General features: G+C 40.1%; 1 protein-coding gene across 3 annotated transcripts in view; it reads left to right on the top strand.

Annotated features, from left to right (window-relative positions):
- The window catches only part of MRTFB (myocardin related transcription factor B), a 196,429-nt gene that overhangs the window by 3,537 nt on the left and 179,767 nt on the right, over window positions 1-13,125 (top strand). For all 3 annotated transcript variants that reach the window (XM_036310141.1, XM_036310143.1, XM_036310142.1), the window contains exon 2: window positions 7,952-8,015. The gene's annotated coding sequence lies outside the window, so the exon portion shown is untranslated. The remainder of the gene's footprint in view (window positions 1-7,951; window positions 8,016-13,125) is intronic.

Here is a 13,125-nt window from a genome sequence, read left to right as displayed (position 1 = left end):
CAGGTCCCCCAGCCTGGCACTGGGCAGGGGGCGTGGCCTCAGGTCCCCTGGTGCTAGGGCATGAGGGCGCAAGAGCGTGATGGCCATTTGCATATTAGCTCTTTATTATATAGGATAGATTACAGAAAAAGGCAGGATTTAACTGACACAAACAATTTTTGTTGGGAAAATTTTTCACCTGTTCTTTCTGACATGTCTAACATACCAAAAAATCAGACCCTTGGCTACTGGCACTTTCATTGATTATTCTAGAATTTCAGGTGGGAGACAAGATTAGCACCTGTGTCCTTCTGTCTGAAAAATTTGCTTTGTGTAATGGAAATTCTTATTAGACATGTTGACAACTAAACTCTTGAATAATTGAAGAGTTTGAGACTAGAATAGAGTTGTGAAGTGACAGCAATATGTGTAAATAACTAAAAAGGCCTGAATTAAATAAAATACAAATTATTACTGTATAACCACTTTTTAAATAACCATCATTCTTACATACTAATATCCATATTAGAGAATTTAGAAAATGTGGTTGTGTACAGAGGTGAAAATTAAAATGACCTGTAATCATATATGTCCTTAGTCCTCCTGGCATGATTAGTTAGAAATTGATTTTTCACATGAAACTCAGTGATGAAGTTTAGGGGAAAATGCAAATTAAGAAAGTTCAACTCTGACTATTATGTAGCTACAGTGTAACATTATAAATTTCTTCAATGGTTGTTAAAATTAGAAAGCAAGTTTATTTTCCCGTTTTGTTTAGTGGATAAATTGCTTCTTGCTGTAAGATGTTTATTGTTCATTGGTTGTGACTTTTGAAAGGTGTTACCAAAATAGATATATTTTAAATTGACTTGGGATAGGTTCATTGAATACTTTTGGATTGGAAAATTACCTAAATTGAGAGTAATTAATTTTTATTACTTTGAGCAAGCAATATCACACTCCAGGATAAAAAGAGGTCACTCCCTTTTTTTCCTTTACTACTTAAAAAACATTACTACTTTTTATATTCATCTGTACAGAACTGAACCAAATAATATGACTTGCATAGGTATGGAAACTGTTACAGTGTTTAGGCGTGGGGTATACATTGTTGAATGGGCAAAAATCCATGCTTATATGGATGAAAATGAGTTATTATGGACATACCACTGAGATTTTTAATTAAGCAATTTAATTGATGTTTTAAGATGCATATCTAAGATGGAATGGTATCTTAAAATTGGCATGGTTTAATTGGCAACTTTTCTTAGTGGTACATAAAATAACAGTGTGTCTGAAAATTGATGGCATTTTAGAGTCAGTGAAATAAGGAATATATAGAAATCTCAGCATATTGATTTATGTTTAACACCAAAAGGGATGACTTGCAAAATGAAGCTATACAGCATGTCTAGGTCCTTCCTTCTAAACCACAGTTCTTTACTTGGAAGACTCCTATAAAGATTATTCCCATATAAAACAAATGGAGAGTCAGTATTTGTAAATATGAGAAACAGACTGCTTGGTGATTTTCATGGAGAGCAGATGGTTTGGTTAATGTGTTTGAAGTAAAGTTAATCAGATAGTATAACCAGCAGATGTATGAATATGATTTTTGTTTTTATCATTCTGGAAGGTTCATAGGTCCACTTATAAATGAAAGTTTTCTTAAATGGGACATCCTTAAATAGGATTTCAAAAATTAATAATTATTACTTTAATAAGAAATATGTTTGCAAATATATTTGCTAAATGTTAAGTACAGAATTTATGTGGGAAGCTGCATGGTATCTCTTAGCCAGGAAACCTGTCTAAGGACTTTTTTCCGTCTGATAGTGAGAACAGGTTTCATAGGAAACTCAACCACATGAAGACTGCTTATCTTCTTCCACAGTGGACTTCGGCTTTTCTTCTCAAAATATGGGCCCTGAACCAGCAGCATCCTGGGGCTTGGTAGAAATTCAGACTCTGGGGCCCATCCCAGACCTACTGAACCAGAATCTGCATTTTAATATGATCCCCCTCCAAGTGATGCAGGTGACTGTGTGGGAAGCACTGGACCAGATTAATGGCTCTCAAACTTGAGTGTGTATTATAGGAATTTTTACCTACTGCTCTCAGAGTTTCTAGTTCAGAAAATTTGCATTTTCAACAGTTTTCAGTTGATGCTGATGCTGCTGGTCCAGAGCCCATACTATGAGAACCATTAGACTATAGGATTCTTTCCATTGCACCTTCCTGTTCTCTCTTCTAATTCCTCTCCCCTTGAAATAACTTTTAAATATATTATTATAGCCCTAGCTGGTTTGGCTCAGTGGATAGAGCGTCGGCCTGTGGACTGAAGGGTCCCAGGTTTGATTAGGTCAAGGGCACATGCCCAAGTTGCGGGTTCGATCCTCAGTGTGGGGCATGCAGGAGAAAGACGATCTATGTTTCTCTCTCATCGTTGATGTTTCTACCCCTCTCTCCCTCTCTTTCTCTCTGAAATCAATAAAAGTAGATTTTAAAAACATACATTATTATGGTCACATGCTTTAACTTGGTTGAAGAAAAAATTAATCTTTTATAATTTTTAGCGATGTCCACACTAGAATTGCTTATCTGTATATATAAAGAGCCAGGGGCCGTCACATCCGAAACAACTGCACAGACGACTGAATAGGCTGAACGGGGCGATAAGGCTGGCAGGGGGGTTAGTGAGGGACGACCAAACGACTGAGCAGCAGGCTGCATGGGGCAACCAGGCTGGCAGGGGGGTTAGTGAGTGGTGACCGGCCGGCAGAGGGGGGCAGTGAGGGGCAACCAGGCTGGCAGAGGGAGGCAGTGAGGGGTGACCAGGCTGGCAGAGGGAGACAGTGAGGGGCGACCAGGCTGGCAGAGGGGGGCAGTGAGGGGCGACCAGGCTGGTAGAGGGGAGCAGGGAGGGGTGAAAAGGCTGGAAGGGGGGGCATTTGGGGGCGACCAGGCCAGCAGGGGGCAGTCGGGGGCAACCAGGCTGGCAGGGAGGGGGCAGTTATGGGTGACCAGGCCGGCAGAGGGGGGCAGTTGGGGGCAATCAGGCAGGCAGGTGAGCAGTTAGGAGCCAGCAGTCCCGGATTGTGAGAGGGATGTCCGACTGCTGGTTTACGGGCCTAAACCGGCAGTTGGACATCCCCTGAGGGGTCCCAGATTGGAGAGGGTGTAGGCTGGGCTGAGGGGATCCTCCCCCCCCACACATACACCGTGCATGAATTTCATGCATCGGGCCTGTAGTCCAGAGGTCCTCAAACTTTTTAAACGGGGCCAGTTCACTGTTCCTCAGATATTCCATACATGCTCACTGCAGCCCCAGAACGAGTCGGCTGCTAAGCAGGACAGGCAGCGGCGGCAAAAACACCTGGCAGGCCGGATAAATGTTTTCGGCGGGCCACATGTGGCCCGCGGGCTGTAGTTTGAGGACCCCTGCTCTAGTCTATATAATAAAAGTGTAAGCAACCATTATGGTGGAACAACCAGAACAACCGGTTGCTATGATGCACACTGATTACCAGGGGACAGACGCTAAACCAGCCGTGGGCAAACTATGGCCCGCGGGCCGGATCCGGCCCGTTTGAAATGAATAAAACTAAAAAAAAAACAAAACCGTACCCTTTTATGTAATGATGTTTACTTTGAATTTATATTAGTTCACACAAACACTCCATCCATGCTTTTGTTCTGGCCCTCCAGTCCAGTTTAAGAACCCATTGTGGCCCTCAAGTCAAAAAGTTTGCCCACCCCTGATCTAACCTGTCCCTTTCTCTCTGCAGAAAACTTGTTTTGTTTCCTATAGATGCCTATTTTTCTTTGTATAGATAGAAGCAAATACCAGTATAATAATATATACTTTCTCCTTCTTATATAAAATGTAGCATACTATGTAAATGATTATGCTGCTTTGCATTTTTTAGTTAATATACCTTTTGGATCTTCCCATATTAGTGTATGGAAAACAAATATTTAACAGCTTCAGAATATCCAATTGTATGCCTGTACCATAGTTTATTGAACTAGCTCCCACTGATGCATATTTGAGTTTTTTTTAACAGTCTCTTACAATCACAGACAACCTGGCTTGAATAACCTTGTATACATATCATTTTGTATATGCGAGGTGTCTATGTAGGATATCTTTCTAGAAGTAATATTGCTGGGTTAGTGAACAGTGCAATTATAATTTTGATAAATGCTGTCCTCCTTCAGGGTTGTACCATTTTGAACCTTCTTAAATAATATATTAGAGCACCTGTTTCTTCATAGCCTCACCAACAGACTCCAACTTTGGAGTTTATATCAGTTTGATAGGTGAAAAATGATAACTAGGTGTAGTTTTAATGTGCATTGCTATGATTATGAATGAGGCTGAATATCTTTTCATATGCCTAAAGGCTATTTCTAATTCCTTTTCTGCGAACTATCTGTTCTTGCCCTTTGCACATTTTTCTTTGGATTGCTTTTTCTCTAATCAATTTCTATTTGTAAATTAGCGAGTTTAGCCCTTTGCAATGTGAGTTGCAATTACCCCCAGTTGTCGTGTGTGTGTGTGTGTGTGTGTGTGTGTGTGTGTGTGTTGTTGTGTTTTTTTGTTTTGTTTTTGTGGGGTTTTTTTTTTTTACTTTCATGTATTTTGGTCTAGAGCAGGCTTAAAAGGTGTATCTTTAAGTTTTAGGTAGTTAATATTGATTTTTTTTAGTGCCTGGATTAAGTCACAGAAAAGTCTCCAAGAATTTAGAATTTGCTTTTGTTTAATACATTTATGGTTTCATTTTTAAGTTAAATCTTTGATCCATGTAGAATTTATTCTGGCATTCAGGGGTGATGTATAGCTTCAGCTTTGTCTTTTTCAATGTGCCCACCAGTTACCTTATCCATTTGTTTCAGAATACAATGCACCTTTATTGTATCCTGAACTTCCTGATATATTGAGGTACACCTCTCAACTTCCTGTTCTATTCCTTCAGTCTTCCTATTCATACACCAGTTTACGTTATTGGTTTTATAAAATGTTTTTGATATTTCATAAAGCTAGTTTCCCTTGTTACCCTTCATTTTCCTGGCAGTTCTTGCTTGTTTATTTTTCCATGTGAACTTTAGAATCATTTTGTCTTGTTCTGGTGGGGGGAATCTCTTTTAAAAAATTGAGATCATGTTAAATTTATAAACTAACATAGGGAGGATCGATATTTCTGGTGTTGAATTTTCCTGTCCAAGGACATTGTATATTTTTCCATTTGATTTTACTCTCGAATCCTTGTGAAGCTTTTAAAGGTTTTCTCATGTAGGTTTTGCCCATTTCTTGTTAAATTCATCTTAACTATTTTACTTTTTATTGTTTTTATAAGTACAATCTTCCTTTGTCTTTTCTAAATGGTTGTGACTGTGTATATGAAGGCTGTTTATTTCTGTGTAAGTACAGAAATTGGTAGACCCTGGAGTTTTAAGTCATTTTTTTAACAGACTTTAAATTCTGCAGAATCCCTTATATAATTTTTGCCTAAGAAAAGGAAAGACTTGGGAGTCAAGCTTGCAGTTTAATTTTGTGTCTGCATTTATTAGTTCTGTGGACATCTGGGGATCTGCTTGACTACTCAGAGCCTCAGTTTCTTAATCTGTAAAAGGAGCAATTTTGTCTTTGTTAGAAAGTTGGGAGAATTAAAAAAGAAAATATGCCTAGACCGGTTTGGCTCAGTGGATAGAGTGTCGGCCTGCGGACCGAAGGGTCCCGGGTTCGGTTCTGGTCAAGGGCATGTACCTGGGTTGCGGGCACATCCCCAGTAGGGGGTGTGCAGGAGGCAGCTGATCGATGTTTCTCTCTCATCGATGTTTCTAACTCTCTATCCCTCTCCCTTCCTCTCTGTAAAAAATCAATAAAATATATTTAAAAAAATAAAAAAATAAAAAAATAAAAATAAATAAAAAAGAAAATATAAAGCTCATCATATAATTCCACTTCCATCATCACTGCCAACATGGGTTGAAATTTTGTTCTTTTTTCCTTTTTCCTACTCTTACCCCTCTCACCTTTAAAATGCAAAAAACGAAACCATGAAGAAAAACAACAAAAAGATATTCAAATTGAAATTATAACAAATAAAGTATATTACAATTGTTGTGGTTCAATTTGAGCAGGATAATCAACATACTTGAGAACAGAGAACAGACTCAGACCAGCATGAGATTCTCCCTGCTTTCTATCCTTATTACTTTTTGCCCTCTTGGATGCACCCTGACAATGAGGCGACCCAGACATCCTGTATTTCCTATCATGAATGTTCTGCTATCCAGTTCTATCAGTTCAGATACATATTGCCCCATGCCAGTAAAAAACAGCATGTTTCTCCTCGTGTAGCTCATCTGTCCTATAGCATGACCCTGGATAAGCTGGAAATGTGAGGAGAGAAACTGTGTCTATCCTGTCCACCAAAGAATGCCTAGCAAAATACCTGCCAATGAACCGACTCTCAGATTTGTTAAATAAATGAATAATAATTAACGTTGATCTTTCTTTTGTCTTATGTGTCTGGGTAACTCTTATCTCTCTCCAAGTACCCTATAAGCTTCTTGAAGACAAGATTATCCCATTTGTCAATAATAATGTCAGTACAGATTTTTATTATACAAAAGTATCTACTAGTCCTATATAATCCTATATAATAAAAGGCTAATATGCAAATTGTCCCCTCGACCAGGAGCTTGATGGGAGTTCGACCAGGGAGCAGGGCCAGTGGGCCAACCTCCCCCATCCCCTCCCCCTGGCCAGCCCGGCCTGATCGTCCGATCAGGGAGGTCAGACTGGACCCCATCCGTGCACGAATTCGTGCACTGGGCCTCTAGTATATGTATATATAAAAAGCCTGTGACCACAAAGCTGTAACGACCAGAATGACTGGTTGCTATGACACCCACTGCAGCCAGCGAACTGGTCTGGTCAGGGGGTGGGACCAGCTGGCCAACCACTCTGTGGCTCCTCCTCCCGGCTGGCCCCACCCCTAATCGCCCCCCACCCCAATAAGGGGTAGGGCCAGCCGGCCAACCTCCTGCAGCTCCTCCCCCATCTGGCCCTGCCCCTGATCGCCCCCCATACCCCAGTAGAGGGCGGGGCCGGCCAACCTCCTGCAGCCCCTCCTCCTGCCCGGCCCCACCCCATATCAGCCTCCCCACCCTGATGAGGGGCAGGACTGGTGGGCCAACTGCCTGCAGCCCCTACCCGGGCCTGATCAGGCTCCAATCGTGCGGGCTGGCTGGTGAACCACCCTCCCGACAGGCCTGGCCCCAATCCACCCTGATTGGGGCCAGGCCAGCCAGACCCCACCCATGCATGAATTCATGCACTGGGCCTCTAGTTACTAGAGTATACTAGAGTCTAGTATAATAATAAAAGCAATAATTAACATTTATTGAACATTTGTTACATTCCAGAAACTGTTATAAAGTCTTGATGTGGATTACTTTATATAATCCTCCACAATTTTGAGTTGGATATTGTTATTATACATACTAGAGGCCCAGTGCATGGCAGGCCCCACCCCCTGGTCAAACTCCCGGGGGAGGGGACAATTTGTATATTACGCTTTTATTATATAGGATGGGGAAAATGAGGCACACAGGCTTGGGGACTTGCTGAAGATTACACAAGCTAGGATGTGGAGAGCTGGGGCTCAATGCAGGTGTTCTGAGTCTAGCAGCCCAACTTTTCGCCTGCTTCAGATCTTTAAGACAATTTGTTCCATAGTATAGTCATTTATGTAGCTCCTTGAAAATTTTAGGGAAAGTTATTTAATTATACTTGCAAGTCTCAACTTTCCCAACAATCCCACTTTAGTAACTTCCATTTTGTTTTTTCCAATTTATCTCAGACTTCATGTTCTCCAGGAGGCTTTATTTGACCACCTGTGTGGCATGTAAGTAAGTGTTCAATAAAAAGTAATTTTCACTTTTTCCCCCCCTTTTCCAGGTTCACAATAAAGGTGCTAATAAAGAGAATGTAAGACAAGAATATAATTAAATATTTGACTGAGGTAAGTTTTTTTATGATTTAATTTTTTCAAAAAAAAATTCATCCTTATTGTTTTTTGTTTGTTTTATTTTTTAATCCTCACCTGAGGATATTTTTTCCATTGATTTCTAGAGAGAGTGAAAGGGAGGGAGGAGGTGGAGAGAGAGGCAGAGAAACATCCACATGAGAGAGATACATCGATGGGTTGCCTCCCGCATGGTGCCCCTATCTGGGCCAGGGAACCTGCAACTGAGATATGTGCCCTTGACCAGGAATCGAACTTGAGACCTTTAAGTCCCTGGGCCGATGCTCTAACCACTGAGCAAAATCAGCCAGGGCTTATTATTTTTAATTTCGCTCCACAGCCTGTTTTCTTAAGATGTAAGAGGGAGATTGCTTTAGGAGGGTTTCAGTTCATGGCACCTGGGGTTCTTAGGTGGATGCCAGAATGGTGGGCTGTTTGAATAAAATCATTTAAATTCTCATTATCTTCTTGTTTGAGGGCATGCTACTGAGGAGATCTAGCAGGTGGAAATCCATAAGCGGTTTGGTGATTATATCTACAACATTCAGGGAAAGCTTTGTTTTTTTAAATAGGGAGTTGAAGAGATTTGAAGTCACTTCTGGTAACATAGCAACACTTTTCTTAAATGAAAAGGTGTTGTATTTTGTTGTTATAATAATGAGAAAAACCTTCCATCAGTATAAAACAACATAATGACATAAGTAAACATCCAACTTCTACCACCCAGAAATGACTGCCATTAGTATTTTGGTGAACATACTTTTAGGAATTTATCTGTCAAATAAGTATTTACATACAAATCTTTAAGTAAATTGGTTTATACTATATATGATGGTCTTTTTAATGCAACAATATGTTTTGTACATCTCTACACATGCTTGTTAAAAGACATGCATAATCATACATGATTATTTTACTGGCTATCTAACATGCCATTGTTTGAGGCAACATAATTTATTTAATCACTCCTTTGACAACAGAAATTTAGCTTGTTCCTAAGAGATAATAGTTAATGATGTGTTGATCAACCCTGTACTTACATTGTTGTATACTTACTCATTTATTTTTTAGACATACAGGTGCTGAGTCAAATATTATACACGTTTTAAATATTGATACATATGGCTAAAGTGCCCTCTGTAAAGACTACCAATTTATTACCACCACCCTCCCACCTCATCCTGATCCCCAGCAAAGTCCATGAGGGTCATGTTTTCTATACCCCTGCTCACACTGAGTTTTTAAATCTTTTTAATTTTCTCCAGTCAATAGGAGAAAAAAATGGTACCTTTTTGAGATAGCAAGGTTTTTTGCCTCAAATAAACTTTATGTTTTCGAAGACCTCTTTCATCCTATATAATAAAAGGCTAATATGCGTGGAACAACCGGTAACTATGACACACACTCACCACCAGGGGGCAGATGCTCAACACAAGAGCTGCTCCCTGGTGGTCAGTGCACTCTCACAGGGGGAGCGCTGCTCAGCCAGAAGCCGGGCTCACAGCTGAGGAGTGCAGTGGTGTTGGCGGGAGCCTCTCCCACCTGCAAGGCAGAGCCACTCAGCCAGAAGCTGGGCTCACAGTGGCGAGCGCAGTGGCAGTGGTGGGAGCCTCTCCTGCCTCTGTGGCAGCGCTAAGGACCCCTCAGGGGATGTCTGACTGCCGGCTCAGGCCCATTCCCTGGCAGTCCAACATTCCCCGAGGGGTCCTGGACTGCGAGAGGGCTCAGGCCGGGCTGAGGACCACCCCCCCACCCCCTACACGAATGTCGTACACCAGGCCTCTAGTTTGATATATTTATTTACATGAAGAATTTCCTTATTGAGACTGTATCTGTGATTCTCATGTGTAAGTGAGACACTCTTGGACTTTAAATGTGATGAAAATGATAAAATATGTTGTGTTCTTTGTTTTTAGTCTATTGCCCTAACCCATAAATATTTTTAAATTATTGACACTAATTGTTTTGGGTACTGAAAGTTTCCCTCTATAGAGAGCAATGCCTGTTTTTTTTTAAATTTATAGTAGAGCTTTAAAAACTTCAACTTCTTAATAGATTTCAAACATGGGTACAGTTGCAGAAAAGCATACTGAATAGGATTTACAAGCTTGGGTAATCATGGAATATTATTGAGTTACATGAACTAAGTGAATATGCTTTCACATGTAAACCTATGAATATTGACATTAAGTCTCATCTGTCCAAAGGATTTTGCCTGTTGCTGATATGAATGTGGGCTCTAATTTTATCTTTGTTTTCGATTTTATTTCGATCAAATAGGATTATACACACTATTGACCTACTCTTTCTTCTTTGACTCAATAAAAACCAATTAAAACTTCCCACCCCAGCCAGTTGGAGTGTTGTCCTAAACACCAGAAAGTTTCCAGTTCGATTCCCAGTAGGGCACATTACCTAGCTTGTAGATTCGATCCCCGGTTGGGGGCATGTACAGGAGGTAACCAATCGATGCTCTTTCCCTCTCTTCCCCCCTCTCTCTCTCTCTCTAAAAAAAATCAATAAAAACATATCCTCAAGTGGGGATTAAAAATTAATTTATCTTTTCCCTAGATATAAAATGCATATTCTTATAATATAGATTGCATTCCATGTGAGTGCTTTTAAGTCCAAGTTAAAATTATTGAGGCCAGGACCAAGCCTGTTTTATTTACCAGCTTACATCTAGCAACTCATATGATACCTGGAACATACATACATGATAGACACACAAACCATTTTTGAAGGAGCAAATGATTGGTGTATATTGTCATTGAGTTAGAATTAAGATGTAAAAGAGAAGTATCTTAAATTTTAATTAAGAAACTTAATTTCTTGGAGAATAAAACTAGCACCTGTGGTTTTTAAATGCTCACAAATATAGACATACATAGTCATAGTGACACTTGCTACCTTAAAATTTTTTGACATTTTGTTTAGACTATTGATTTGGACTATATCTCATTTCTTTTCAGGCTCATATACATTACGGTATTTTAAATATTCTTTTTCATTTGTATTTTTGTTGCTGTTAAGGGCAAAGTAGTATCTAAACTAGGAAGGATGCTAGATCTTATTAAGGAATCCTATTTATATTTCCTATTATAGACGAAGTATTTTTTCAGTTATGTTATTTGAAGACAAGGATAAAGTGAATTCCCCAAAATATATTTTTAGTTATAATGGAGAGAAATTGAGTTGTATTTTAATTGTGTGGTTCGACATTTATTAAAAATAGGTAGAAGTAGAGACAGAGGAAAGGTGGGGGTGGGTGGGTGGGAAGAGATCAACCAAAGAACTTGAATGCGTATATGCATAACCCATAGACACAGACAGTAGGGTGGTGAAGGCCTGGGGTGGGGGGTAGGGGTGGACTAGAAGGGATCAATGGGAGAAAAAAGAGGACATATGTAATACTTTCAACAATAAAGATAAATTTTTTTTTTTTAAATAGAGGTAGAGATATGGATTGCCAGCCATGGAGAATATATAAATCTTTGTCCTGTATCCTGCCTATTAAGCTTTTCTGACTCCTACACCGGTTTTTCACAGCCAAAATAAACAGAGAAGATGGAAAAATTATCTACTCCATTTTTGTTTAATCCTCCCCAGATAACATGAGTTTCCACTGATTTTAGTGAGGGAGGAAGAGGGACAGAGAGAATAAAAAACACATCGATGTGAAAAAGAAATATCGATCAGTTGCCTCCCATACTCACCCTGACCAGAGATGGAACTGCAACCTAGGTATGTGACTTGACTGGGAATCAAACCCACCACTTCTTGATGTAGGGGATGACACTCCAGCCAACTGAGCCATATCCATCAGGGCTCTAATACGTTTTAGCAACATTGTGAATTCTTTTTTTTTTTTTTTTTTATATATTTTATTGAGTTTTTACAGAGAGGAAGGGAGAGGGACAGAGAGTTAGAAACATCGGTGAGAGAGAAACATCGATCAGCTGCCTCCTGCACATCTCCTAATGGGGATGTGCCCGCAACGAAGGCACATGCCCTTGACCGGAATCGAACCCGGGACCCTTCAGTCCGCAGGCTGACGCTCTATCCACAGAGCCAAACTGGTTAGGGCAACATTGTGAATTCTTGTCTCATACATTTTGTTTCCATTGGAATATGGGATTCTAATAAGGGAATGCATGAGCTAGTTTGTTATTTGCATGTAACATTTTAAAATTGATTTAATAATTTAGCAATTTTTATTTGTGTTTTAATTTGCTTAGCAACTCCTTCCTTAAAAAATAGTCCAGCCTGGCGGGTGTGGCTTAGTGGATTGAGCATCATTCCATGTACCAAGAGGTCCTGGGTTCAATTCCCAGTCAGGACACATGCCCAGGTTTCGGGCTTGATCTCCAGTAGGGGGCCTGCAGGAGGCAGCCGATCAATGTCTCTCTTTCATCGATGTTTTTGTCTATTCCTTTCCCTCCCTCTCTCCCTAAAAACAAACAAACAAACAAACAAACAAAAAACATAAAAAGAGTCCAGTTCAGCTGGCGTTGCTCAGTGGTTGAGCATTGACCTAGGAACCAGGAGGTCACGGTTCAATTCCCCATCAGGCATATGCATGGGTTGCAGGCTCATCCCCACTGTGGGGCGTGCAGGAGGCAGTCCATATTAACTTTGGACTGTATTTTTTAAAAATAGTCCAAAATTAAATGTAGGCAGACTTGAAATTACTGGATTTTTGGTTGTACCTAAATTGAGATTTCCTAGACTTTTCCCTCTGATATTGTGGCTAATGGTATAAGCTTGTATTTGTTTTCTAAAATAACCACAGTTTTGGGGTTCTTTAATCTCTTTTCTATGGCAGTATAGGAATTTGTGTATAGGTAACTTTCATTTCACTGATGAGTTAATTTCTTTAAACCTAATTCTAAAAATACTCCTGGAAAGTGAGGAATTACTACCAGTAGTAGTTAAGACTGTCATTTATTTCTCTTAGCTTCATTTGTAAACATTTTTATACTGTACTAAAATAGATTTTGCCCAGCTGGTGTGGCTCAGTTGTGTCAACCCATGAACCAGGAGGTCATGGTTTAATTTCTGCTAAGGGCACATGCCCAGGTTGCAGGCTTGATCCCCAGTAGTGGGG

The sequence above is a fragment of the Myotis myotis genome, unplaced genomic scaffold, assembly GCF_014108235.1.
Source record: "Myotis myotis isolate mMyoMyo1 unplaced genomic scaffold, mMyoMyo1.p scaffold_m19_p_5, whole genome shotgun sequence".
Classification (NCBI taxonomy): Eukaryota; Metazoa; Chordata; class Mammalia; order Chiroptera; family Vespertilionidae; genus Myotis; species Myotis myotis.
The sequence above is the reverse complement of the archived record's forward strand: the minus strand, read 5'-3'. Positions and strand labels throughout refer to the sequence as shown.